This window comes from Equus przewalskii, chromosome 15 (assembly GCF_037783145.1).
Source record: "Equus przewalskii isolate Varuska chromosome 15, EquPr2, whole genome shotgun sequence".
NCBI lineage: Eukaryota > Metazoa > Chordata > Mammalia > Perissodactyla > Equidae > Equus > Equus przewalskii.
The window spans coordinates 58,988,859-59,014,331 of NC_091845.1; the positions used below are offsets into that span (position 1 = coordinate 58,988,859).

The following is a 25,473-nucleotide window of genomic DNA, read 5'->3' on the forward strand; positions in this document are numbered from 1 at the left end:
TGTTTAGGTCTTTCCCTTTTTTTATTATTGCAAACACTACTGCAGTGAAAATCCTTATACAGATTTCTTTCACATAGAATATATGCTAAGATATGTACATTTTAACTCTTACTACCTACTGTCATGTCACCCTCTGAATGAGGCACACCAGTTTACACACCCAGCAGTAGTGTTTTAGGCCACTATTTCCTCCCATTCTTGCCAAAACTAAATATTGCAGTTGTGGTAGCCAGCCTCCAATGATCCTCGCCTCTAGCTTTCCTGTCTTTGTGTTGGCCCTTCCACACTGAGTTAGAGCTGGCCTGTGTGTCCAGTATAATATAGTATTTCTGAGGTCAAAACAAGCCTTGTTTTCTTGGACTGCTCTCTCTGGAGGAAGGCAGTTGCATGCCATGAGGCCTCAAGCAGATCTGTGGAGAGGAACACAGGGCTCCCTCTGACCTCCAGCAGCAACGTGCCAGCCATAGAAACGGATCTTCCAGCCCCTGTCAAGCCTTCATTGACTGTGGCTTCATGAGAACGAGACACTCCCAGTTGGAACTGCCCAGCTAAACTGCTGCTAAATTCCTAATGCACAGAAACCATGAAACATAAGAAATGATTTATTTAAAGACACTTTCAGAGTGATTTGATCATACAGCATTAGATTACTCTCAAGGGCTGAGTGTTTCTCCCCAAAATTCCTGTGTTGAAACCCTAACCTCCAATATGATGGTGTTAGGAAGTGGGGCCTTTGGGAGATAATTAGGTCGTGAAGGTGCAGCCCTCATGAGTGGGATTTCTGCCCTTATAAGAAAAGACAAGAAAGATCTTGCTTCTCCTCTCTGCTTTCCGCATTTCAAATACAAGGGCCATCACCAAGAACCCAACCGTGCTGCCATTCTGAGACCAGACTTCCAGCTTCCACAGCTGTGAGAAATAGATGGTTTAAGCCCCCCAGTCTATGGTAATTTGTTGTTGCAGCCCGAACTAAGACAATTACTAAAACAGCAGTGTTATTTTTGCCAATCTGTTGGGTAAAAAATACCTAGTTTTAAATATTTATTTGATTACTTGTGAGATTAAATAATTTCTCATATGTTCATTAGCCATTTTTGTTTTAATTTTCTATGTTTGCCTATTGGGTGAGTTCTTTGTTTTGATAATCATTTTTAATATCCAACCCTTTCTGATTGCTTTCCTTTATATCCGCCTATGCTTGTTTAATGATTGTAATATTCTTTCTAAGATTACTAATGAGAATGTTTCTAGGGATCTCTTTTGTTAAAGAATTATCTCTATTTTCTTCTGGATCATACCACATTGTTCATCTTGGTTTCTCTTTCACGTTACTGGTTTCCCTTAAATGTTTGATTCACTGTATTTGTGATCAAGGACTAGACTGAATACCAGCTAGCTGGCCTGGGTTTTCTCACTCATTGTGTAGGCGTTTCTTCACCAGGCCCCTCCCTTGGTTGGGAGGGCTGACTGCAGAACTGTGAAAGTGGTGGGTGTGGCAGGCCAATAGTGAGCTTCACCATGGGGTGCCTGGACAGCAAGCAGGCAGATGTGCTGGACACTCGCACACCCCATCCCTTCCTGCTCAGTATTCATTTAGATTCATTTGCTTCGGGGATTTTCTTTTTTTCCAGTATGATCTAATTTTATTTTTTCTTAGATAAAACATTTACGGAATTACAAGGTCAAGACTATAGAAAAAGGTGGAGGCACAGAAGTCTTGCTTTGGAAGGCTCCCTCTTCTCTCTCACTTCCCTATTCTCTATTCCCTATTCTTCCACCCACCCCACTTTCACGGGTAACCATATTTATTAGTTTTGGTTTATTCTATTTTTTTCTTTACGAAAATAGAAGCAAAAAAACATTTCTCCCCCTTTCCATCACGATAGACACTAGACTAACCTGCAGACACTGTTTTGCACCTTGTCTTTTTTTACTTAATGTGTCATAGAGATCACTCTGTATCAGTGTTTTAAAAGCTTCCTCAGCCTTTTACAGGTGTGTAATAATCTTTTGAATTCACAGAATTCACGTTTTGGGCTGTCTCCAGTCTTTTGGAGACTGTGGCAACAGTTAAAAATTATGTTAGCAGGTTTAATGTAAAATCTGGATTTCAGCTTATATTGAAACTGGATGATGTGACAGCACTGTGGCCATAATGGCAGCGGTTGACTGAGCCTGACTAGTAACTGTACCTCCTTTAAGAAAGGACCCGTATTCTGCATTATAGGGGTTACAAGGACCTTAAATCCCACACTCCCAGTCCCCAGCTCCCATTCTGAAGCCAGGGGTCAGCCTCCATTTACTGTAATACTTGCACTGCTGTTCTTCTTAGAGAAGGAGTCCTCTGTCCTCATGTCTACCAAGATTAGAAAATCAAAGATAGACTAAAAATGGCATGGTTTTATTTATTATTAATTCATTTTTACCTATAGTCACTTAACTCATAAATGCTATCTGCTTCTACATCTTGGAGTTGGTGACTGCCCCAAGGAATGTACTATTTTATTTGTGCATATTTCAGTCAAGTTTAAAGTAATTGTTTGATGTTACAAGTTGCTTAAAGCAAGACAATTTGACATGTTGAACAGCTTTGGGGCAAGTTGTCTTTGAATTTTTAGCAACTTAGAATCCGTCAATAAGTTAAGATTGTAGGAATCATTTCTGTTATCAAATGCAAAATGTAGGAGACTTAATTTTTATATCTTTTTTTTTTATGATTTGAACCTCTCCCCAACTGCTTTTAATTTTCTGTGAGGCAAATGTACTCGGTTCTTGTAGTTGTCTTGGGATCCTCATACTGAATAATTCTCAGAATGGTTTGTAAATATCACCATTGCACTTTGTGAAACTAGCTCTTCAGAGTGACCAGCCCACCACAGCACTCTCATGGTTTAAAAAGATTGTCACTAGTATGTGTAGTTGTTTTGTTCCAGATATCTCCTGCTATTACTTAACATTTTAGTTTTAAAAATTAAAAAAGTACAAAAAATATGACAAAAACCGGTAAGTGAAATACATTAATGTTTTGTTTTATTTACCTCATTTTCTAATGAAAATCAAAACAGCACTTAGGAAGTTGAAGTCCCCCATGGACCCTCTCTCAGTCCCGTTCCTCCTCCTCCTTTCCCCAGAGGCAACTATAATCAGGAATTTAGAGTTTATTTATTTCATGATTTTTTACTTGTACTATATACACATGTTTAATAATACATAATATTGATTTGTATAGTTTTAAATGTACATAAATAGTATTATAAATAGTGCATAATGTTGTACAATTTGCTTTTCTATCCATGTTGATACATATAGATCTTAGCTATCTGCCTGCTGCATAGAATACATCATTGAACCGTACCACAATTTATTTCTCCCTTACCAGCCTGATGGATATTTGATTTATTCAGTGTTTATTACAAGCACTTATCATTACGCTTACAATCGATGCCGTGTATCTCCTTGTGGATAAGTGCAGTTTCTCTAGGATATATTCCTAGAAATAGGATTGCTGACTCATAGGCTCCGTACATTTTCAAATTCATTGCCGATTGTTCTCCAAGATGTTTAGTGCCGACTTAGTGCTTTTCTACAGCCTGGCCTACATGCAGTATTGTTAAACTTTATGATTTTTGCTACTATCATCTGTGTGAAATTGTATTTTGTTGCTTTACTTTGTATTTTCCTGATTACTGGTGCATATCCTTTCACATTTATTGATCACTTGGGTCGCCTATTCTGTGATTGCCTGTTCAGATATTTTGCCCCCTTTCCTATTGGGTTCTTTATCCTTTTCTTACAGATTTTTAGGTCTTTATGTATTCCAGGTGGTAATCTTTTGCCTGTTATATATTTCTCTCCATATGTGACTGATCTTTTAAATATGTCGATGATCCTTTGTCAGACAGAAATGACACAACACAACAAAAAGCCATCTTCTCTACAACATCTAGTTAGGAAGGTAACGTTTTGACTTAGACCTTTTTATAAGCCCTGAAGTCAGTCTTACTAGGCAGAGGGCTCTGTGGGAAGAAAAGGGACAAAGTGGTATCTGGTGGCAATAAAGAATGTTCTTGAAATATAACACTGAATGAAATTCCATGTGTGATGGCAGCATGCTTATAATTTGGAGAACGTTGCGGCTTAGGGAGAAATAAATGCTTGAAAATGAAGGCATTCTCATGCTGAATTCTTTGGTGGAAAGAAAGACTGTCATCTGAAATGTTATGTCATTCCTTGCAGATGTAAAAGACTAAAAAAAGCAGAGAGAGCCTTTGATCTTCACTTAATAAATGTGGAGCCATCAAAGCTCTTGTACTTCTTGTAAACTTAAATTTGAAACAGATTAAATGGTAAGGGAAAATGGTGGCGGGAGAACTTTGTAAAATGGATCATGAAGTAGTAGAATTGCAAAAAATCCATAGTTGAAGAAATGAGTACTGTAATTTCAATTGTATTCAAATCATCTCACAGAGTAAGGAGTGTTAGCACAGAATGGTCATGCACCCAAGTCACACATCTTTGCCACTAAGGAAAAATACGGTATTTTTATTAATAAAATATTATTAGGCTGGAAATGCCAGGTGACAGAGGAGTTGCCCAGAATATATAGTGCAAACCTAAGTACCGTTTTTTTCTTATCTGGTTGTATGGGGACGTGTGTCTACACTGAGGTGTCGCAAGGTTCCTGTGCTGCCTGAACCACCAGCTGAGGATGGGGTGCTTCACCTCCGGCTCCCCTCACTTCTCTGTAGAGTTCTTCTATCCAGTCCCTGGATGCACACAGGAGCTGCATGAATGCCTTGTTAAGAAATATGCACGTGGGGCCGGCCCCGTGGCTGAGTGGTTAAGTTCGCGCGCTCCGCTTCGGCGGCCCAGGGTTTCCCTGGTTTGGATCCTGGGTGCGGACATGGCATCGCTCATCAAGCCATGTTGAGGCGGCATCCCACATAGCACAACTAGAAGGGGCCACAACTAAAAATATACAACTATGTGACGGGGGCTTTGGGGAGAGAAAGGAAAAATAAAACCTTTAAAAAAATATGCATGCATATTAAATAATCACTACTGCTAAAACATGTTTTCGGGGGAGAATGGAAATATTCTACATTGGATTTCTCAGACTCTACTCTCCACATCAGGATTATGTTATTTTTTGGAAACTTCATTTTGCTTTATAAGTGCGAGTTTATTTTTCTTAGTTTGAATGCAGTGTTGTGTTTAAGCCTCATTTTCTGATAAAAGTATAAATTTTGATTTCACTCACTGCAGGAAGAATTGCATTGGGATTAAATTATACTATTTGTGAAAGATGATACTATTTGTGAAATAATTCCTCCTTTATATGTGAGTGTATTACAATAGGAATACACAAATAGAAACAGGAAGAAAAATTACAAGCTGTGTGTTTAATATTTCTGCTATTCTCCTGTAATGTGATGTCTCACACAGAGCACGGGCTCTTTCAGGCAGTTTTCCCAGAACATGTGACTGTACCACACTGTCGGAGGGGGTCACTTAAAATGCAGATTCCTGAGCCTCATGCAGGAGATTTTACGTCAAAATCTTTAGTTTGAAGCTGGGGAATTCGGTTTATTAACAAGTCCCTGGTTCTTTAATAGACAAACATTTGAGAACTACTGTTCTAACCTAATGCTCTTATTTTCATGATGAGGAAATTGAAGGTCAGAGAGGTTAAGGCACTGTCCCAAGGTCACACAAGTTAGCAATTCCTTGCCCACTGCCTAATTGGAAACCTCTACTATTGCTAAGCTGTCTCCTTGTCATTTTTACCAGGATTTTACCAACGTGTGGTTGTTTTGTTGTTTCCCTTACATCATTACATGCTAGCTGCTTTTTTCCCCCCTTATTTAATGGAAAAGGAGTATAATTTTTTCCTGGTTCTCTCTTCTCAACTCTTAGAGCAGACCAAGCTACCTCCAAAAGGGGAGGAGGAGAGCGGAGAGTGAAAGAAAGAAAAATGGTGTTCTGGATTAACTAAGCCCATTTCTCTGCATCCTAGTTCACTGAGCCCACCACCGTCTGTGTTTTACCTCTCAGTCACTGAAGACACGGGACGGCGAGCCCTTCAATGCCAGGAACCATGGCCTATTCTTTTGTTACTCCTGCTATATGTAGCACAGCAACCAGGAGGGATATAGTGAGAGGCAGCAAAGGATAAGCAGATAAACCACAGAATGAAAGAAACAGAGTGGGCTCCCTGCCTCTCCAGGGCACTACTCCTCTTTTGCGGTGTATTTAGCAGTTTTGCCCCAGGACATAATCTAAAAGTTTTGTACCCACTGTTGTGGATTTTCGTATCAACTTGTGAAGTGTCGGTGAAGGTGACATTCCGAACTCTTCTGTCTGAACTCCTCTGAACTCTCCTTTCTCTTTCTCTTTAAGTAGTAGCCTCAGATTCAGGGGTATCTTTTCATTCTCCTTTAGTCACTGGGACTTGCTCTCTTTCACTCCATATTTGGTTCCTTTTCTGATCTGATCCATCAGCATGATCCCAGTTGGCTCTCTGTTACCCTAATCAGTTCAACACGTGCTTGTCTGTTAAAATTGATATGAATATTAGTTAAAATCTATGGTTAAAATAATCACGGGGATAGTTGGACAGCTGTGCACATACCGCATCTTTTTTAAAACTCTTTTTGTCGTGGTCAGTTCTTACCAATCTTTCAGTTCCCCTTTGCCAAAGCTCCGTTTTGAATCTTCTAATCTTACTATTTCTCTTATGGAACTGAGTGCATCTCATAGTTTCACTGATGAACCTAGGACTAGATGACTCTCGCAGACGGACCTCGTGCTGACGTCTCAGAGATGTCTGAGTTCCGTGTCTCCGGACACTTGAGGTCCCTTTCCACACAGATATCCCATTGCCATTCTCAGAAGCACAGCCCCGTCTCCATGACGGCAAGGTTCTTGTTAACAACTGTGTATGTGCCACCTTGATGTTCATGACATAGCTGATTCAGTCATTCAATATAGATATTGATGAACTAATTTGTGTTAGGAATTCTTTTAGATACAGGGAATACAGCAACAAATAAAATAGACAACACTCCCTGGCCTCATGAAATTTATATTGTACAACAGGAGATGGAGGTTAAGCAAGATACACACATACGTATTTAGATAGTAATAAATTCTGAAGAAAAAATTTTGATTATCGTTTTGCCAAGACACAAAATTAGGCTGATAAGTCAGTAGTGGCTCCCTTAGCTAATGAACCTAGCTGACTGCCCAGCCTCTGAAGCAGGATCACTGGCAATTCACTGTGGCCTTATGGTCTACACTCACCTCTACCTAACAGAGACTGGTTACAAGGAAGACACACTACCTTCCATTACTGTCTCTCACTGTAAGCATTGAATAACTTAGGGTGTGGATTTTGCACAATTCTTTGAGCCTGCTGCAAGCATCCCACTTTCTTTCACACTGGTTGTCTACCACACGTTGTGTCCTCAGGATAAACCCAATGCACGTTTTCTCTATACAAAATACTTCACTCTGCCATCTGTTGTGTTAGGGATGTTAATTGTGGCTCCATCTGTTAGAGGAGGACCAGCCATTGGCCTAGTGTGTTGAACCAAACATTGATTAGGAGGAACAGTGCAGTGACACTCAGTCCTTACCAGCATCTCTCCATCTCTACCTGGACCAAATTTGCTTCCTTGCTTTTGCCTCACAAATATCTTGTCAGCTCTAGTGCAGCCACTTTATTAAATAGTTGTATAGCTTTAAGTAAGTTCCTTCTTAGTCTATGTACGATACATGGGCATAATAATTCCAAGTTTCCAAGAATAGTGAGTATTAGGGATCTGTCATATAACGCATTAGCGTGATGCTTGAATGTAATAGGACACAAGGCATGGTAGTGGTCATTATGATTGATCCCTCACCCTGGAGGGCCCAGACCTGGCCAAACAGTACCTTCTTCCAGAATTTGGCCTTAGCCACTCCTGTTTAGATACCTTTCTCATTCATAATTTTGCTTCACCTTTAGCATCTTTTTGTAAATTTGTAGTACTTATTTTCAAAAATATATCAAGAAAATTGGAGGTGTTGAAATTTAATAGCATGTAGTAATATTTTATTAACTTGCAAGCAATAAAAATTTTGGATTTTTTTCTTATAACTTCTTCTTATACATACACTACAGACAAAATTAAAATACAGATAAGCAAAAATTAAAAATCACCTGTAATCCCATTGCGCAGAAATAACCACTATTCAGGGGCCGGCCTGGTGGCACAGGGGTTAAGTGCACATGTTCCGCTTCCGTGGCCCAGGGGTCGCCGGTCCAGATCCCGGGTGCAGACATGGCACTGCTAGGCACGCCACGCTGTGGTAGGCGTTCCACATATAAAGTAGAGGAAGATGGGCACAGATGTTAGCTCAAGGCCAGTCTTCCTCTGCAAAAAAAGAGGAGGATTGGCAGCAGTTAGCTCAGGGCTAATCTTCCTCAAAAAAAAAAAAGAAAGAACCACTGTTCAGATGTTTGTATTTATCTTTATATAAATAAGGATACTTTTTTTTTTTCTTTTTGGTGAGGAAGATTGTCACTGAGTTAACATCTGTCCCAATCTTCCTCTTTTTTTTATGTGGGATGCTGCCACAGCATGGCTTAATGAGCGGTATATAGGTCCATGCCCAGGATCAGAACCCAGGAATCCCAGGCTGCCAAGGTGGAGCACATGAACTTAACCACTACACCACCAGGCCAGCCCTAGGATATGTATTTTAAAGTTTATATGGCTATTTTTTTTTTTTTTACCAAAAGTAGAATTGCACTATACATAATGTTTTGTAATTATACATGTGAATCATAATCTTCTTTCTTTCTTTCTTCTTTCCTTTTTTTTTTTTCCCCGTGAGGAAGATTGGCCCTGAGCAAACATCTGTTTCCAATCTTCCTCCTTTTGCTCAAGGAAGATTGTTGCTGAGCTAACATCTGTGCCAATCTTCCTCTATTTTGTATGTGGAACACCACCACAGCATGGCTTGATGAGCAGTGTATGAGTCTGCACCTGGGATCTGAACCAGTGAACTCCAGGCCACCAAAGGGGAACATGCACAAACTTTAACCACTATGCCACAGGGCCGGCCCCATAATGTGCTTTTCATTATTTTTTATGATTTTAAAGTAATCAACTATACAGATGCATTGTAATTTGAAGGAAACCAATCTTGTTGGATTTTTAGTGGTCTGATTAGTTTGTTGTTTTGTTTCAGTTTTTGCCAAGTTTTTAATAGGGGTAAATGACAAGAAAAGGTGGCTCTTAGCAAATTTCTTTTTAAAAAATCAAAATACCCATAACATGTTCTGAGATGATAGTGGTTCAATCCAGTTTCCCATACTTGGTTTAGTAACATCTTAGGTCCCCAGTTCATTGTGACCATTGTCAAGGCACTTTGCTCCTTTCTTCCTCCTTCTGTGATTGCCGGATACCTCCTATATGCCAAGGACTGGAGTGGGAACTGAGGATGCCAGTTCAGCCTTCAAAGAGCTACTTGACGACTCAGCACAGGACTCATACTTTAAGGGGAGAAAATATTCAAGTAAGGGTTTTAAAAAGACATTTTTGGTTTACTCTATTATAAATTAAACCTGCCAGATTTTGTGGTACATATATAATTGGTACAGAGATGTTCTTTAAATTTGAATCTCAGATTTATTCACTAGTCTGAACATATAGAACATCAAACATATTTACTAGTCTCCTTTCCTACTTATCACGTGCTTAAAAAAGAATCGAAATCTTACTGCTTATTTTCATGTAACATAAAGATTAACGGACTATGGTGAGAATTGGAAAGGACTTCCGTAATCAGTGGCAGATCTGTTTGGCATTGCAGGATGACAGTAATTTTGAAGAGGAAGTGAGATTAAAATAGAGCCTGATGGCTACGTATAGGCCTGGTGGTCCTGGAGCTGCAGCCTGTTTACCAGAAGGCATAGATGTGGAGGCTCCAATGACTGGAATTCAGAGATCCATGTTATGCTGAATACACTGGGCTCTGTGAGCTGTTTTAAAGATAATGGCAGGCAGTGAATAACTCAGCGTTTTGCAAGACAGGTGCCGCCCCCAGTCTCCTGACAAGTTGCCAACATGGGCAAAGTTTGAACCTGTTGACTGTATATTGATAAGATGTAGACAATGTTCATCATAGAAGAAAGTAAGGTTTCAAAGGTACAGTTAAATCTCAGCTTTCTGCAGTAGATGTTATACCTGACTGTTATTAATTAGCAGAAGGTAAATTAATTAACAAGGGTAAATATACTTATGTAAAAATAGAACTAATAGATTGCTTCTTTCAAAACTAATCACTGCATAAATTATGGTAGGTTTCATTGGGAAGAAATTACACATATTTTTAATTCTTTTAGTTAATTAAATTTATCCAATGACCATTTAGATGAGCCATCATCATCTTAAATTGAAGGTATTCTATCCCAACCCCGAATCGGACTTCTCGTCTCCGAGTGATTCTCTTTCCCATCTTTCCTATTTGTATCAATGATGCCACCTCACGGCAAGAAGCTTTATCAAGTCCTTGTTGATTATTCTTTTAAAATATTTCTGTCTTCCACCTATTCCTTTCCAATCCCACAATATGATCCAAGCCCTTATCCCTTTCTGACTGGTTTCTGTGTCTCTGCTATCTCCCTTTTCCAGATATTCCGCATGTGGTATGTGATCTTCCTAATATGATATGTGATCCTCCTAAAACATTCATTTCATCACTTCAATCCCCAGTTCAAACTCACCCTGGATTCCCCACAAGTTTAATTCCTGGCATATAGTGAATTTTTAGGAAATGTTGAACGCCTGGTGAGCTAACTCACTGATCGGTTTCCAAAATGTGAGGTTTTGGTTTTGTTTTATCCTCAACATGCGATTCACTAAGCTTAAACTCGTAACTGTGTTACCATGTTTCTTTCAGGTTATTTTCACTTACAACTATAAAATGCACTATGGCATTGTAAAATGATTGTTGACAATGAAATAAACTAAGGAGATTAAAGCTTTAAGTACACTTCCATCTTGTGAAATAATTTGGAGTCACAATCTAACTTGTGCTTCATTAAAACTTGAGTCATTCACAATGTGTCTCTTTAAGATGAAGATACTGATTTCCATAATCCTCAATTGCAAATCAGTCTCATTATTTTCTATGTCCCTGTGTATGCTCAACCCTTCTTCCCATTCTTTTATTTTTAGACCCAGCCAACCTGCCAATCATCTGTCTGTGAACTGTCCATGAGCAACACCATTACTAAACAGGATTGTAACATTAGGGATTTTGGCTACTGCATAAATGTTTGTAAATCAGTTGAATATATTAAGCATGTGGAGTTTAATCATTTTATATTCAAGAGAAGTTTTACATGAAATGTTGAATGTTTACATTTGGAGTGGAAGTGCTTTCTCTTCTTCCGCATTCTCCCATTCAGGATTTCCAAAAGTTGTGATAATATAACTTTAAGCAAAGTTTATTAAGAACCTTAGATTAATTGTATGGCCCAGCTCAAAATGATACACATAATCAAAGGACACAAATTGAATAAAACCAGTAAGTTGGTTCAAACAGTTCCTGGGGTGATTCTGGTGTCTCTCAAATATCCCAGTGAATGACCATGGCTATTCTTTACCAGAACTAGGTTTTAGAGCCCTAAATATTAGCTATGAGTTTTCTTTTTCTCTTGGCTTAATTTTTATAAGTACTTTTGAAAGATGTGCAGCTTGCTGATCAGTGACTGAAAATGAGGGAAATGAAGTAGATTAGCCAGATCTATTCTGGCTAATATTTGACAATTCTGGATGATTAACTCCTGAGTAATTGACTGTAATATGCATATTTCTTTGGTTCATAGTTAGAAGCTCTTTTAGCTCTTCTGATTGCATGCTGTAAACTTTCTAATTGTGAACTGACTGTCAAGTTGCTCTTGTTCCAAGCAGACTGGGAAGAAATGTGGGAAGTTCTTATGTCTAAAACTTACTTAACATGTGTACAACTCTTTTAAGCTGGGGTAGACTAATGTAAACTAAGTTTAACATTTCTCTCTGTGTTAGAGTGATGTTGCTACTGTGTGTAAATTGGAGCTTTAGAGAGTAAATATATGTTCAGTGGGCTTCAAGCCAAGTTCTACTAGATGTTTCTCACCAATTTTGCCTCCAGTCAGCATGATAATACTAGCAGGAGTTACTCATTCTTAAACACAAGCAGAATCCGAAAAGACCAAACAGCGACCACTAAACAGGTCATTCCCTGCTGAAGTGGAAATCAGCAGGAACACGTGATGTAATAGATGCAAGATGCAGGGACTTAGTTTGCATGCCTGATGCTGGGCTTTATTTTTTAAATCTTTTAAGGATTATTTTTACGTGGGGAGCATTGTGTTCTGCAGAGGCCTTTTCTAGTTTATTTTAGTTTGATTAAGGTTGTCTGCTTATTTGAACTAGAAAATGTCAAGAACACTTATTGTTGATTTGATGCAATTCGTACCAAACAACGAAGAGTGTTAAATGTGGTAATTTGAGGCATATTTTATAGAGATTTTTGGAAAAGTTACATGTTACAAGGGTTTCTTTTCTTCTCTTTAAAATGAATCTGCTATTCATAAATATAGGCTCTAATTTACCCATAGGTTGTGTTCCAAAAGTCTGTTTTGAAGTCTGTTGTGGAAAGACTAAGGACTTTTAAGTAAGCCAGACCTGGTCAAATCTTGGTTCTATTATTTCTTAGCTGGATTAATCCCTTAACCTTTCAGAGCTTCTTTTTATACGGGCAGAAAAGGAATAATACCTTCCCTACTAAGTTGTTAGAAAGCTTAAAGAGAATGTATATAAACTGCAAAGCATAGGGCTGGGGACACAGTAAGTATTCAACTAACAGCAGTGGTAATAGATTAGCAGTAGCAGACGCAGCTGCACTTGTCAGAATTAACAGCAGGAATGTAAGTTACTACACTATGCATGGAAATGAGTTTTTGTAGAGCAACCTAGAAATACCATCTTATTTAAAAACAAGGTGAATGGGAGTTTTTAAAAAAAAGTTTCAATTCCGAAAAAAAATGTTTCAGACCGAATTTTATAATAAAATTAGCTTTAACCTATGGAGAAGAACATGTAATTTTACAAGCTAAAGAAGCTTTTTGTTTTTGTTTTTGTTTTTTTAAGATTTTTAAATTTTTCCTTTTTCTCCTCAAAGCCCCCCAGGTACATAGTTGTATGTTTTTAGTTGTGAGTCCTTCTAGTTGTGGCATGTGGGATGCCGCCTCAGTGTGGCTTGATGATTGGTGCCATGTCCCCGCCCCGGATCCGAACCTGCAAAACCCTGGGCCGCTGCATCGGAGCGCAAGAACTTAACCACTTGGCGATGGGCACCTCCCCCCCCAAAGAAGCTTTTTGATTAGAGGAAAGTCACTGAGAATACTGGCAGTGATTTTGACACTGTAAATTTAATAATCTGCTGGTATCTAAAGAAGAAAAACAGAGACAACTCTAATTCTTTGTCCTTTCGTGTGCGTAGAGCTTTAGAGTTCATAAATTTATGCATAGGTGTTATCTCAGGAGTCATCCCCACTTTACAGATGGAAAAACTGAAGCTCAAGCAAATTCACTTGCCTGAAGTCACACAATTAGTTAAAGCAAAATGGAAACCAGAATGAGTTCATTTAATTCACAGAAACATTTGCTGAGTGTATGCCAATACTGAGGATATGGAAATCAATACATCTCCCACCCCTCCCCCTCCCGACACCACACAGGATATAGGCCTTCCCTTCCAGGATTTTAACTTTCCTCTCTGCTTGGGCCAAGTATTCCCCCTCCCTGTCTTAGTCCATTCGTTGCTATAACAAAATACCACCAAGTAGATAGCTTATGAACAACAGAAATTTATTGCTCACAGTTCTGGAGGCTGGAAGTCAGTGACGACATGGTCAGATAAGGGCCCTCTTCGGGTTGCACACTTCTCCATCGTACCCTCACATAGCAGAAGTGGTAGGAATCTCTCTGGAGCCTCTTTAATAAGAGCACGATCCCATCCATGAGGGCACCACCCTCTGACTTCACCTCCCAATGGTGCCACCTACTAATACCATCCCATAAGACACTGGGATTTCAACATAGGAATTTTGGGGTGACACAAACATTCAGACTGCAGCACTCCTCCTACCAGTGCACACGTATCCTGGAACATGTCAGAACCAGGGAGATTTCTTGTTACACCAAAGCATAGTGGTGCTGGGAATTCCAGACAGTCTGCATCACTCACATGTGCATACTTCTGTTATTAACTACATGATAGCTGTCCACTGACAACTGTTGGTCTGGTACTTCTCAAAGCGTCAAAAGTTAACATATCTTATTTTCTAGAATTCAGCGACATTTTATGGTTATCATTCTCTTTAAAAAAGCTTTTTAAGTGTTTTAAAAGTTTAAAAAACAAAACAAAACAAGAAAAACTTTGCCTTCCAGTTTTGGAGAGCTCTAGCACAAGGCTGAAACAACATACAGACAGATATCCAGGATGGATGTCTTGGTTAAGAGCAGGAAGTATGGCTTTACTTTTTTCCCCCTTTCTCAGTGTTCACAGCATTTTAAGAACAGAATCCGTGATTAAATAAATTGAGGTTTTGAGGTTTTCAGGATTCAGATCATGAGAGGGTTTTATGGCTTTTCTCCAAAGCATAATATATTACTGGCTTTCTCTTCCCATATCCAGACAGCTAATAGCTTCATCGAACTGTGTTCTTTTCCCCAAAAAGGAAATTCTAATTAACTCAAGCAACTCGATTTAACCTCTGAGCAATTTAAAGACGTGTGTGTGTGCATGTGTGTGCGTCTGTGTTTGTGCTACAGTTGGTCTCAGTTTTTTCTAACGTCCTTTGTTAGCCTCATAAAAACTTCCATGGATATGAATCTTAATAGATTTCAGTTCTGTTCTCTTTTTGCATTCCTGCTTGTCCTGAGGGAGTAGTATAGTTTGGTTATTGTTGGTCTGGCATGCAGCTGGACGAAGAATGCAGAGTTTATGGGAGTAGGGGGCCTCTCTGCAGTTGCTGCTGCCAGAAATGTGTATCTTGCAACTCCCAGGTTTTGTGTAAGATGTGTTATAAAAGGAACCACGCACCTTCATGGGTATAAGTGAGCCAGCAGAGGTTGGACTTCCTTGTGTGTAACCTGTTTTGTCAAGGGAAGGATAGAAAGATTATCCATATTCTGGAATATTTTATCCCCTCTCACCTCCTCCCCTTCTTTTCAAATGGCCTGACTTCCACACTCAGAGAGTTACTTGTTTGGGTTAAGGCACTGTGTTTTGGGGAGTCCTGTTAACGTGTCAATCAGACAGCTTATTTGTCATCTCAAAGAGTAGAGGCTAAAACCTTGGCACAGTTGCACGTGGGATGGACAAATTTTGAGAAGGATGTTAAGTGACAGGTTCAAGGTTACACCGCTAGTAAGTGTTATAACTGCAACCAATCCCTTGACTTCCTTTTCTCCAAGCCTCTCAGCCTGCTCATGGCTTTGCTTCTTTTCCTACTCAGCCTAGACTCTGGGACTGAATCATTTCAGCTTCTGCCTCACTCACTTTAGCAACCCGCATCCCTCAACCGGTCCATTCTCCCCTACAGTATCTGTGATTTGTCAGGCTGCCGGGGAAACCTACGCAGTCAGGCAGATCATCCTGCCTTACAGCTTCTTCCCACTCTGCGTGCTCTTCCCGGGCCAGTGCATTTACCTTCACAGCTTCACCTAGTAGACCTGTGCTGGCATGTTGCAGGCTTTTATCTGCAATTCTGGCCTCTGCCCTGAGTTCCAGGCTCATCTCCTCCCATCAGGGGAGACATTACTTAGATATCCCAGATGGAATTTGTCTACTTCTCTCTCAAATCTGCCTCACCCCCTGTAGTCAGGACCCCAGGACCCTTGGAGGGAAAAAAAAGGCAAGAAATCAAAAGCCAAGAACCTGGAGCCCGTTGCCTCTTCCTCTCATCCAAAGCTAATTAGAGCCTGGTGCATGGAAAGTTAGGGTGGTATTGTCTCACACTCTCATCAGTAACATTATGATCTTAGTCACTGTGTGCAGGAGGAGTTCAGGGTTTCAGGATGGGGCATGTTCATTCATTTATTAGGCGTCATTAGTGATGCCAGATATGGACCTGGGATAAAGAGAGTTATGTAGATAAATAATGCCTGGGTGTGCTATTTTCCTTATATGCACTTGGATATTTTAAACATTTCTTGAATAACCAGTCTCCCTGGGATATGCACATTCCTTCTCAACATCTGTACACTGCCCCCGCCTCCCCCCGCCCCGCACCGTATGAGTAATTTGTATTTAAGGCATTATCCTGAGAGTATATCTTTTGAAAAGGGGGCCACAAAGAGGATGGTTGGATTTCCTTTGGTCTTGACTTGAAATAAACATCATATTGAATAGGGAAAATTCGTCTGCTTCAACCAGGAAAGAGCTATAGGATTAGGTGTGATTACACCTTGCCTGAAGGGCTGAGCTGTTTGACAAGGTTTCCAGTGGCGGGGCAGGCTCCACGTTGTGACTTGACCACCGCGATTGCTGAGACTTATGCTCTTCTTCGAGCAGGGTGCCAGGGGCCTGCGAGCGCGCCTCATCCTCGCCTCCACAATTAACATGTCTTGCCATTCTCTCTGAAAAAGAACAACGTGATGATTTGGTTTTTACTTCTTCAACAAAGATTGTCAAAAAATAAAGGTGCACCTGTTGAGGTTTGGCTTTTCTGTCAGGATGTGTTAAAAGGGAAAAAGCAAGGAGCCAGGAGCCAGTTTAGGTCCCTGCGAGCTGTGTGATCTGAACCCGGTCACCCCCTTTTCCCGCCTGCAGTTTCCTCTTCTGCTAAATGATTTTGTGCTTCATGTCAAAGTCCTCTTGGCTGTGTAAGAGAACACTCAGGAAATTCACTGCTTTGTGATAAATATGTTTTCATAAGACAGAAAGACCAACTATCTTACTTTAAACCTCTGTTATCTTGATTCTAATTCCTGTATGTCTTTTAAAAAAAAAAAAAAACCTTAGATTTGAAGTACTCTTATTTCTTGTGAGATTTGGAAAACAAATTTTTATTTATTTGTTTTTTTAAATAAATTATTCAATTTATTTAAACGAAAACAAAAAAAAGTTCACCCATTTCTCTCACCTCTACCCCCTGCCTCCAGCAACCGCCAGTCTGTGGAAAGTTAATTTTTAAACTATGGGTACGGCCTTACAGTCTGTGAGCTGTTAGCAACCAGGACCCTTATTCAGCAGAGTGGTATAGTTTGAACTGGAGTATTTTATTGGGGGTCCGTGAACCTTAAGAAAGAGAATGGGACTGTAAGAGTCAAGATGATGGGAGGGCCTTTGAGATGGAGGACACGGGGACAGCAGGCTGGGGAGGGTGGAGTCTGGCTGGATGTGAATCAAGTCAGAACATGTCAGTCTCCTCAAAGCTCAAGTGGCTCCTGCTGGACTAGGCGTAAGAGTAAAGTCCTTCCACAGCCTGCTGGACCCTGTACCACCTGGCCCCCTGGTGCCTCTCCAGACTTACGTCCTGCCTCCCTCCCTTTCATCCCTTGCTCCAGCCTGGCTGTTTCTGGGACACCAAGCACTTCTGCCTCTGGGCTTTTGTACTTGCTGTTCCCTCATCCTGGAATTCTCTCCCCTCGTGGCTCATTGCCTCACTCTCTTCAGTTTTCTACTCAAATGCCAGCTTATCAGAGGGGCCTTTCCTGATAAATACAAACAAAAGGACACTCCTTCTCTCACTCCAGCATCCTCTTTCTCCCTTACTTGCCTTTGTTTTTCTCATAGTCTCACTGCAACCCAATGTCTATTTGTTTGTTTCTTGTCTGTATGCACCCCCCTGCCCCACACCATGTAAGCTTCAGATGCTGGGAAGGGGGCATGCGTAATTATTACTGTATCCCCAGCACCTCAAATTGGCTCATGGTAGATGCTGAGTAAACAGTTATAGGATGACCAAATGAAATCAGTTTGGGATATGCTGAATTACAGTTGTCTCAGTGACATCTAAGTGGAGTCACACACAAGCAGTCAAATAATAGTTCCCTTGGATAGGTCTGGGCTATAGGTTGGGAATCATGGGCCTTACATTGTGACAGTGGAAGAGATTAGGCAGTGAAGAATGAGATGAGGGAAAAGCTAAGGATGCATCCCTGGGAACACCAATTGTGAGGTACAGGAAGTAGAATGGATCTATGAAGGAGATTTGGAAGGAGCAGCAAGAGATTGAAAACCAAAACCAGGGGGAGAGGTATCCTGGAAGCAAAATGCAGAGTGGATGCCACTGAGACAATGCCAAACAGTGTCAAATGCTGCAGAGTGAGACTGGGTCCTTTGAGCAGGGTCCCTGGAATGGTGAAACCAGATGGCAATGAGTTGAGGACTGAATCCGAGATGAGATGGTGAGGGTAGAAGCTGGAGATGAAAGAACAGAGTTAGCTAAGGCAGAAACAGAAGCATATTTAAATGAAGACGGCAGACTAAATTTGTTGATGGAGTGAAACTTGGGAGGTGGAGGGAGAAGATGGATTTGAGGATACAGATGAAGACCTAACCACAATCAGTGGGAAAGCCCCCTCTTTTGTTGTTGAGGAGTAGGGGAGAGAGTAAGTGCAGAGGTTAGCAAAACCGTGATGGGATTCAGGCAGTGGGAGCAGCAATGGAGCCTCTCCGCCTGAGGCCTTCTATTTTTTTTTGCAATAAAGGAAGAGGTGATCTATTTGCTGACAAGAGGTGAAAAGTAATGGCTGGATTTCCAAAGAGAGTATCAAGTTTGAAATCAGAGCTTGGGGAATGGGATGACATGCTGCCTAGGGAAACCTGCCTAGAGTGTTCAAAGGTGGCGGAGGCCATGATTCTTGTAGCAACACCAGTGTTTCATGTAGATGCTTGCCTATTTTAATGTGCATAGCAATCACCTGGGGGTCTTATTAAAATGCAGATTCTGATTCAGTGGGCCTGGGGCAGGGCTGAGATTCTGCAGGTCCCATAAACTCCCAGGTGATGTGGATGCTGAGGATCTTTAAGTAGAAGGTGGTTTTTGCAGTTTTCTCCAGCAGCACCCAGCAGCCCTGGAGTCAGAGTGGAGCCAGCGGAGAGTGGGAGCCAGGGCTGGATTTTGCCAGATGTGTTCAATAGAAGGAAAAGGGGGAAAGGGAAGTTGAGGAGGTTCAAAGGAGTCACTGAAGCGAGGGGCTACTGGTCTGATGAGGATGGAGAAGGACTTAGAAGATGGAAGTAGGCATCTGATGGGGTGAAAGTAAAGAACTTACAGAACTGAAGGTAGGTACGAGTTATCAGATGTGGTTGGCAAGACGGATCAAAAACAACTGATGCAGTCTCTAGAGGCTGCGATAGAAATGCAGCTGCCTAATATTGGCATGCATGAAACACTGAAGGAAAAATACCTCCCACAATCTGTTTATAGTACTTTCCACAAACACACAAAGATAAACCGATTGCATTAAAATTCTTAGCCTCTTTCTTTTTAATTAAATGTTACCTTTTTTCGGGTTGTTTTTGCTCTGGATTTTAAATTTCTCCTGGGCAGAGATTTTAGTTTTGGATTATCATTTGTACAGTCCTACATTGCCCAGGCAGCTTGGCTGATCAACATATTCAAACATTTTTCTTCTGGGCAAGTACACGGACACTAATGATCAATGAATCTAATCATTCTTTATCAGGAAAACCTGTTACCATCCTCTTAGGAAAACAGCATAGTACTTCCATTACTTCACCGTTTATTTTCCTTTTCAATAGGGCATCACCCACATTCTTAGAAACACAACTCTGTTCAGTAAAAGACTGGCATGATGTGGCAAGCTCATAGTCTAAGTGTTACACTGTCCAGTTAGACTGTTTTTATAACACACATCTTTTATGGTTGAACGAATCATTAACAATCTTGAGGACATGGTGCTGCGTGATGGCAACACAAAGGGGCATAAGGCTCTGTTCAGAGACCAAGACACATGTGTCTTAGAAAGTCTTACAAACACCAGGCACTGTTCATTAAGTACCAGAATGAGTAAAATGAAGTGTTCGGACTAAAGGCACCTTGAAAGGAAAGGTAAATACAAGTAATTCAAAGCAAAAAGTAGGGACCCGATTTTTTGGCTTTAGATTCAATTTGAAGGCATAATTTCTGATTCGTGTTAATTTGAACTCTGCCTTGAATGCTACATTTCTTTTTCAAAACCTGAAATCAATATTATTAGCAGTTATTACCAACCAATGCTAAAACCGAACAATTTAATTACTGCTTTAAAATCGTTTATCATAGACTATTTCAGGCATAGAAAAAGGCATAAAGAATAATATCACAAATTCAAAATAATTATTCTTTCATGCTCAGCAGTCTTCAGCCTAGTAGGTACTCAGTAAATGTTTGTTGAATGAATAAATGATTCTCATTTATTATTAAATGCCATGTATCCATATTTATAGTATCCTTGGAGCCAAGGACAATGTTTTAAATTTGCCTTCTTTTTTTTTTTTTTTTAAAGATTGGCACCTGGGCTAACATCTGTTGCCAGCTTTTTTTTTTTCTGCTTTATTGCCCCAAATCCCCCCAGCACATAGTTTCATATCTTAGTTGCAGGTCCTTCTAGTTGTGGCACGTGGACGCTGCCTCAACATGGCCTGACGAGCAGTACGATGTTCGCGCCCAGGATCCGAAATAGTGAAACCCTGGGCCGCTGCAGCAGAGCGTGCAAACTTAACGGCTTGGCCACGGGACCGGCCCCTGAATTTGCCTTCTTTTCTGTGTTGCCTGTATAATGATAGTTATGTGGTTGGTGTTCAATAAGGACTTGTGGGTTGGTTGATTATTCAAAGCCTAGCCTTCTTATATTTGTAGCTGCCTTTAAACTTGAACCCTAACACATAATTCTCTTTAACCCAATATTTAGCCTAATTGAAATTATTTTAATAGTAACCCATTATTGATGAAGTACGCCTTTACAACTCTAAATTGAGAAAAATTGAAAATCACTTAAGCTATAGTGTTTACTTAATTTTTATTATTACATCCTAACATCCTTTATTACTACATCCTATTTTTAATGTTTGAATTAAAAATAGGGACTTGTTTAAAGTCCTGATTTCTAATTAGAGTAAGAATAAGTCAAAAGCAGATACTGCAAAAATGGTTAAGCATAGATTTTTCTTTTAAAAAACTGACTAGGCTTCCATTTTAAGAGTCTTCCTGTGACTACTAGCAATTCCATGAAATCCCAGCAATTGTTTCTCCACTGCTGTGTGCATTTGTTTTCGGCTTCTTCCTCTGGTTCACTGTCTTAACATGGAGTTCAGGGACCACTCGCACTGGAATTGTCGGGGGTGCTGGTACAGATTCCTGACCCTCACTTCAGGTCCATCTGTATCCCAACCAGGGTAGTGGAGGTGGCAGCCAGCACCCACATTTTTCAGCTCCCCAGATCCTTCTTAAAGAAGCTAAAGTTGAATAAATTGTTACCTCTGTTGTCTTCTCTCTGATTCTCTCGTTCAACTTTCCCTCTCACATTATCTTTATATTTCTATTCCTGTTCTTTCTCTCCCGCACCGATCCCTTCCAAGTCCATCCCTGCTCCCAATTCTGGCACTTCCCTAATGGGTCTCTTCTCTCTTTCATGCACCCCACGATCAATCAGCCAATCAGGAAACTTTGGAGTAGCCTCTTTTAAAGAATCACTTGCCCTCCTCACTTCAGTCTCGGGAGCCATAGTCACCAAAGACACTGGAAACCATTCTGTTTGATGGCTGAGGTGCTGTAGGTTAGTGCTACTCCAAGGAGCCCGCCTATGAGATAAGAAGCTTGTGCTTGGATAATCAACATGCTACTTCCTTTTTGAGAAAGTCTTGCTACAGTTTGACGTTCTGGTGCAAGATCCTTAACTCTTCATGGACCGACAACGATCAGTTAGTGGCAGGCACTATTCCACTGACCACATTTTGAGTATTTATGCTACCAATTTTTGTTGGGGGGAGCTTTATTGAGATATAATTCATACACCATAAAATTCATTCATTTAAGAACACAAAAAGTATAGCCACAGAGTTGTGCAACCTTGACCATAATCATTTTCATCACCTCCAAAAGAAGCTGAATACTCCTTAGCTGTCACCCACCAGTCCTCCCATTCCACCTTCCCCTAGCCGATCACTACTTTCTGCCACTATATATATTCCTGTTCTGGATATTTCATATAAATGGAATCATAATACATGATCTTTTGTGACTGGCTTCTTTCACTTAGCGTATTATTTTTAAAGTTTATCCATGTTGTAGCATGTATTAGTACTTCATTGCTTTCATGGCCAAATGGTATTCCATTGGATGGATATACCACATTTTGTTTATTCATTCATCAGTTGATGGACACATGGGTAGTTTCCACCTTTTGGATATTATGAATAATGCTGCCACGGAAATTCATGTACAAGCTTCTGTGTGGACATATGTTTTCAGTTCTCTTGGGTATATCCTAGGAGTAGAATTGCCGAGTCAAATGGTAATTCTATGTTTAAATCGTGAGGGACTGTCAGACTGTTTTCCAAAGTAGCTGTCCCATTTTACATTCCTATCAGCAGTGTATGAGGATTCTGATTTCTCCACATTCTGTCAACACTTATTATTATCTGACTTTTGATTATAGCCATCCTAATGGGTGTGAAGTGGTATCTTGTGGTTTTTTTTTTTTTTTGAGGAAGATTAGCCCTGAGCTAACATCCATGACCATCTTCCTCTACTTTATATGTGGGACGCCTACCACAGCATGGCTTTTTGCCAAGTGGTGCCATGCCTGTACCTGGGATCCGAACCAGCAAACCCCAGGTTGCCGAGAAGCGGAATGTGTGAACTTAACTGCTGCACCACTGGGCCAGCCCCTTTGATTTTGATTTGCATTTCTCTGGTGTCTAATGTTGAGCATCTTTTCATATGCTTATTGGTCATTTGCTTACCTTTGGAGAAATGTCAATTCAGATCCTTTGTCCTTTTTAAAATTTTATCCTTTTATTATTAGGAATTGTAAGAGTTCTTTATATATTCTGGAGACAAATCTCTTATTAGATACATGATTTACAAATATTTTCTCCTATACTATGGGTGGTTTTTTCAACTGTCTTGATAGTATCTTTTACAGCACAAAAGTTTTAGATTTTGATGAAGTCCAATTTTTTGATGCTTATGCTTTTGACGTTATATTTATGTTATATTCATTCCAAATCCTAGGACATGAAGATTTATCCCTAAGTTTTTCTCTAAGAGTTTTATAGTTTTGACTCTGCCATTTAGGTCTTTGATCCATTTTTTAGTTAATTTTTGTATGTGGTGTGAAATTAGAGTCCAGTCTTTTGCATGTGCCTGTCCAGTTCCATCACCATTTGTTGACACTATTCTTTCCATATTGAATATTCTTGGTACCCTTGTGGAAAATCAATTGACTATAGATATAAGGATTATTTCTGGACTCTCAACTCTGTTTCATTGATAGTTTTATCCTTTGCCACTTCCACATTATCTTGATTACTGCTACTTTGTAGTAAGTTTTGAAATTTGGGATTTGTGGGTCTTCCAGCTTTGTTCTATTTCAAGATTGTTTTGGCTATTCTGGGTCCCTTGAGCTTCATATGAATTTAGAATCAGCTTGTCAATTTCTACAAAGGAGCCAGCTGGGATCCTGCTAAGGACTGCACTGAATCTATGGATCATTGGGTGTTATTGTTATCTTAACGGTACTACGTCTTCCAGTCCATGAACATGGGATGTCTTTCCATTTATTTAGATCTTGTTTCATTTCTTCAACATTTTATAGTTTTCAGAATATAAGTTTGTGTCTTGTTTGTTAAATTTATTCCAAGTATTTTATTATTTTTTGATGCTACTGTAAATGGAATTGTTTTCATAATTTCATTTTTGGATCATTCATTTATAATTTTGACTCATTAGGGATACATAGAGGAAAATTCAACTATTGCAGTTGCAAGGAAACCTTGGCTAGTAGCCTGTGAGCTAGCATTTCCCAAAGTGAATTCCTTGAGATTCTATGCGGAGAAAAAACTTGTTCTGTGGTCAAATATTTTTGCAAGATGCTCTCCTTCTTAAAGTTCATGATACCTGTAAACATACACAAGGGTCTGAAGAGTCAGGCAGCACCTTAAAGCTTTAAATCCTATAAAAAGTAAAGCCCTGCATTTATTTTGAAGTACTTAATCCTGAATGCAAATGATTTTCAGATCTTTCTTAAGATGTGATAAGATGCAGACTTTATGTTGTTGAAGTCTTGAGAGACAAAGTCAAGCTACTTCATAATTTTGCCTAGAGTAGACGTTAATACTTGGTCATGAGATTTGTTGTAAAATGTACTCCAAGTGTCAGTGGTTCTTTTTGAAGTGATGTTTAAATTTAGTAAAATACTGCCTTTTGAATTTTTTCTTTGGATTAATTATCCTAAATACAGGTTTGCTAACTGTTTATATCAATACTTTATAATGATAAGAGTAGGATATTTAGGACTGGAGAAATGGGGCCTTGGGGAACTATTAGATGAATAAGCATACAGTAACTTTAAGGTTAAGAAGGTAAGGTATAGGGCTGGCCCAGTGGCACAGTGGTTACTGCGCACGTTCCGCTTCGCGGCCTGGGGTTCACTGGTTCAGATCCCCGGTGCGGACATGGCACCGCTTGGCAAGCCATGCTGTGGTAGGCGTCCTACACATAAAGTGGAGGAAGATGGGCATGGATGTTAGCTCAGGGCCAGTCTTCCTCAGCAGAAAGAGGAGGATTGGTAGCAGTTAGTGCAGGGCTAATCTTCCTAAAAAAAAAAAAAAAAAAGGTAAGGTAAGGTATAAAAAAGAAACATGGCCTGAGGTGTTGGACATCCTCATATTTGAATCTTAGCTTTATGTGTATTACTTGAGTGACAGATGACATACCTCATGGCCTCCCAGAATCTCAGTTTCATCACTTTAAAATGGTCTTAATAGCTATATCACTTCATAAAATACATAGCATGGTACATATTTGACTCAAATGTAAAATGGCTTTGTTCCCTAAAGTAAGGATATAGTATTTACTATTCTCCTTTGCGTATGTCTTACCTGTATCCTTCAGATTTGTGTCTGATTGGAAGGAACGATGGAGAGTGAATTCTGGGACCCGTTTAGAGCCTTGCTTAAACAGAGTGGATTCAAGTCTTCCACTCATCTGAACTACGCTCAAAGCTGGCCCCAGGAAAAATTTTGAATCAGGCAATTTATCTTCAGTGTTCCCCCAACTCATCTTCTTTCCCAGTAAGTCATTCCCTTCTTCTCTCTGAAATGGCAGTCTGTCCTGACAAAACCAGCTTTCTGGAAAAATAATGTGTCTTAGTCTGGTTGAGCTGCTATAAGAAAATGCCAGAAACTGAATAACTT

At 40.0% G+C, this 25,473-nt stretch overlaps 1 long non-coding RNA gene across 1 annotated transcript; it reads right to left on the reverse strand.

Moving 5' to 3' along the window:
• Positions 1 to 3,006: 3,006 nt before the first annotated feature.
• Positions 3,007 to 14,082, reverse strand: LOC103549777 (uncharacterized). The gene is made up of 4 exons (XR_544613.2): positions 13,919 to 14,082; positions 9,317 to 9,541; positions 8,204 to 8,417; positions 3,007 to 6,552 (listed from the first exon to the last, which is right to left on the reverse strand). It is a non-coding gene; the product is annotated as an uncharacterized lncRNA (long non-coding RNA).
• Between the last annotated feature and the right edge of the window lie 11,391 nt (positions 14,083 to 25,473).